Below are 4,117 nucleotides of genomic sequence, written 5' to 3'. Positions count from 1 at the left end.
TTTTTTTTTTGAGACGGAGTCTCGCTCTGTCCACCAGGCTGGAGTGCAGTGGCATGATCTCGGCTCACTGCAACCGCTGCCTCCCAGGTTCAAGCAATTCTTGTGCCTCAGATTCCTGAGTAGCTGGGATTACAGGTGCGTGCCACCACACCCAGTTAATTTTTGTATTTTTAGTAGAGACAGGGTTTCACCACGTGGGCAAGGCTGATTTTGAACTCGTGAACTCAAGTGATGTGCCCACGTCCGCTTCCCAAAGTGCTAGGATTACAGGTGACAGCCACTGCACCTGGCCTGTCTCTTTATCCAAATTCTCCCAAACATAGACACACACACACACACACACACACTCTCTCTCTCTCTCTCTCTCTCTCTCTCTCTCTCTCTCTCTCTCTCTGCAAGTCTCAGGCCTCTAAGTCCTCCTTTTAGGGGCTCCTGTCAGCCCTGCCCCAACTGGGTCCTCTGCCCTACGGGAGAGAGAATGGGAAGACTGAGGAGGGGGTAAGGGGAAGTAGGGGAGGCAGAGGAAGAAGAAAGTTTCAGAAGAGAGCAGCTTAGGTGGAGGTGGCTGAGAGCTCAACCCAATGGAGATGTGGACTTTAAGAGCAGATGGGAGCCACCAGCCTGATAACGTGGCCTGCAGGGCTCAGAGCTGGCCCACCCAGCAAGAAGCCTGTGTTTAGTCAAGGTGGGGCCTGTGTTCACTCAAGGCGGGCCTGTGTTCAGACAAGCAAGCAAAAGCAAGCCTCCCTCTGAACTCCCTGAGGCCCTGCGGGGCCTTGCTAGGGGACCCGTTCCTGTGGAGGCTGGCTTCAGCCTTGTCTTCTCCCTGTGGCCACCCAAAAGCAGGATTCAGAGCCAGGAGCCATGTGGAGCCAGCTCCTGGGGAGGCAGAAAGCGCCAGAACCACCGTCCATACTCCTGGTCTCATTCTGCAGACGGCTCCTGAGAGCCCACCAAGTGCTAACATGACATGTCCGACTCTTTACGATCAACCTGACTGAGATTTAATTAACTTGAAATAAAATGAATTCATATACCTCGATGAGTGTTAGACAACCATGTACCTGTGCATAACCACACTCCGCATCAAGATACAGATCACCAACACCCGGCAAAGTTTCCTGTCAGTCATTGTAGAGGCTTAAATGGTGGCCCACTGTGTGAAACTTCTTTGTCACCCTGAGGCAAAATGCAGTCCTCACCCCCGAAACCCCCCTTGGAAGGTCTTTTGCAGTGACATTTGTCCCGATAGCTGCCACTTGTGTGTTCTCTTTTTAAAATTTATTGAGAGATGAAGTCTCTCTCTGTCGCCCAGGCTAAAGTGCAATGGCACAATCCCGGCTCACTGCAAACTCTGCCTCCTGGGGTCAAGCAATTCTCTAGCCTCAGTCTCCCGAGTAACTGGGACTACAGGTGTGCACCACCACACCTGGGTAATTTTTGTGTCTTTAGTAGTGACAGGGTTTCACCATATTGGCCAGGCTGGTCTCAAAGTCCTGACCTCTGCTGATCCACCCAGCCTCCCAAAGTGCTGGAATTACGGGTGTCAGCCACTGCGTCTGGCCCCACTTGTGTGTTCTCTGTCTCCTCTCTGTCAGGCTGGATCTCCTCAGTGGTAGGCCTGGGCCCTATTTCTCTCTGTAGCTCCAGGACATAGCAACAACGGCCCTCCATAAATAATGCTCCTTGAGTGAGGAGAACCATACGGGGCAGCTGAATCATGAAAACTGGGGATATTGCTATTAATCTGGGGAGCTCCTCTTCATTGTTTTTTAAAGACAGCGTCTTGGTCTGTTGCCCAGGCTGGAGTACAGTGGTCGATCATAGCTCACTCAATCTTCCCAATCTCAGCCTCCCAAGTAGCTGGAATCACAGGTGCATATCACCATGCCTGGCTAATTTTTTTCTAGAGACAAGGTCTCATGATGTTGCCCAGGCTAGACCTGAACTCTTAGGCTCAAGCAATTCTTCCACTTCAGCCTTCCAAAGTACTGAGATTACAGGCGTGAACCACGCCTCTGAGCCAAGACAGCTCCTCTTTGAAAACAGGTGCTGATGTGGGCGTCAGCTTCCCCTCCCTCAGGAACTTGCTCAAGTCAGGTTTCTGCTGTTCTGTTAGGGACCCTGTTTATTACTAGCCCATATAAGAGGAAGAGCCTTTGAACCCTTCTGCCTATGCCTCTAGGGTTTTCATAAGGCTTGACCCAACCTCATGAACTTCATTCTTTATTGGGAAAGAAAGAATACATAACAATGATAGGAATATGATAATTACATAGATGTTTCTGATCTTAAATGTCATTTGGGAATCATTGTAGAAAATCTGGAGATTATGTTAACATCTGACATTTATGGGCTGCTTACTGCATGCCGAGGAGTAGCCTAAACATTTCTCATTTAAGCTTCAGAAGAAGGCAATGTGGTATGGTTGAGGTAAGTCTGGAATGGTTCCCTCATGTTCTAGGAGAGACCCAGGTTACCTGACTTGCCCAAAGTCACATCGTTGGGAAGTGGGAGCTAGGATTTGAATCCAGTGTAGGAGCCAAGGGAAAACCTCCCCTTCACCCTCTGAAGGTTCACTGAAAAATCAACTCAAAAAATGCACATTAATAGGCTGGGTGCACTAGGTATAATCTGAGCACTTTGGGAGGCTGAGGCTGGAGAAATGCTTGAGGCCAGAAGATCCATAAGGCCAGCAGTTCAAGACCAGCCTGGGCAATATAATAAGACCACCGTCTCTACAAAAACATTTTTAAAAATATTAGGTGTGGTGGCCCATGCCCAAGTTTTAGTTACAGTGGTACACGCCTAAAACATTTTTTTTTTAAATTAGGTGTGGTGGTAGCTGCCTGTCATCTCAGCTGCTCAGGAGGCTGAGGTGGGAGGGTGATTGAGCCCAGGAGTTCAAGGTTACAGTGAGCTGTGATGGTGCCACTGCACTCTAGCCTGGACAACAGAATTAAGACTGTCTCAAAAAACAAACACAAAAAAACCTGATGGGTTTCCAGAAGCTAGTCAGGACTAGGGCGACCAGTGAAATCTGATGAACACAACTTGTGAGCTCACCTAGGTGAGGTGNGCCACTGAACTCCAGCCTAGGTGACAGAGTGAGGCTTTGGCTCTAAAATAAAATAAAGAACCACATACGCAACAGCCTAGTAGTCATTTTTTCTTAGATATCCCACAGCCCCCATAAACTCAGCATGCCCCACACAACAATAACTCATGCTCCTGACTCTGCTGAGAGAGAGCATTACAAAATACATAATAGGCGGGGCACGGTGGCTCATGCCTGTAATCCCAGCACTTTGGGAGGCTGAGGCAGGCAGATCATGAGGTCACGCATTTGAGACCAGCCTGGCCAACATGGTGAAACCCCATCTCTACTAAAAATGCAAAAATCAGTCGGGCGTGGTGGCATGCACTTGTAATCCCAGTTACTCGGGAGGCTGAGGCAGGAGAATTGCTTGAACCTGGGAGGCAGAGGTTGCAGTGAGCCGAGACCAGACCACTGCATTCCACCCTGGGCAACAGAGCAAGACTCCATCTCGAAAAAAATAATAATAATAAAAAGGCAGATTAATTGGAGCAAAGACATACAAATCTATTAATGTGCACGTGGAGGAGAACCACAGAGTGAATACTAACCCCTGCAATGGGGTGCAGCAGCCTCTATACCATGTTGAGGTTACAGAAAGTCTGGGGGCTTGGATCTTGGCAAAAAGATTATGGCAGGGGGAGAAGAGGAGGCCTGGCTTGCAAAGGTGTTCCTGTTACCTAGGAGAAAGCTCAGAGGTAACAGCTCTCAGACAGAATAGATAGTAAATATTTCTTTCAGACCTTTAAAGGTGTCAGACTTCCAGTTAACTTTTCCTCAGAGAAAGCCCAGCTGCATCAATGTAGATTTTCTCTGCGCATGCAAATCTTCGCCACCTGAGACAACTTCTCAGGGCTGCTTCTCTTTGCAAGCCCTCTGAACAGCCGTCTCAAAATATGTCAAAGAAATATATTTTGGTGTAAAATATGTTGATTTCTTCACTGGGCTTGAAGTGCCCCACTCCTGGGGCCCCTACCAAGTTTGAGAGAAGAACCTGGGAGAGGTTTGGGAGATTTTTTT

The sequence above is a fragment of the Cebus imitator genome, unplaced genomic scaffold, assembly GCF_001604975.1.
Source record: "Cebus imitator isolate Cc_AM_T3 unplaced genomic scaffold, Cebus_imitator-1.0 Scaffold401, whole genome shotgun sequence".
Classification (NCBI taxonomy): domain Eukaryota; kingdom Metazoa; phylum Chordata; class Mammalia; order Primates; family Cebidae; genus Cebus; species Cebus imitator.
The sequence above is the reverse complement of the archived record's forward strand: the minus strand, read 5'-3'. Positions refer to the sequence as shown.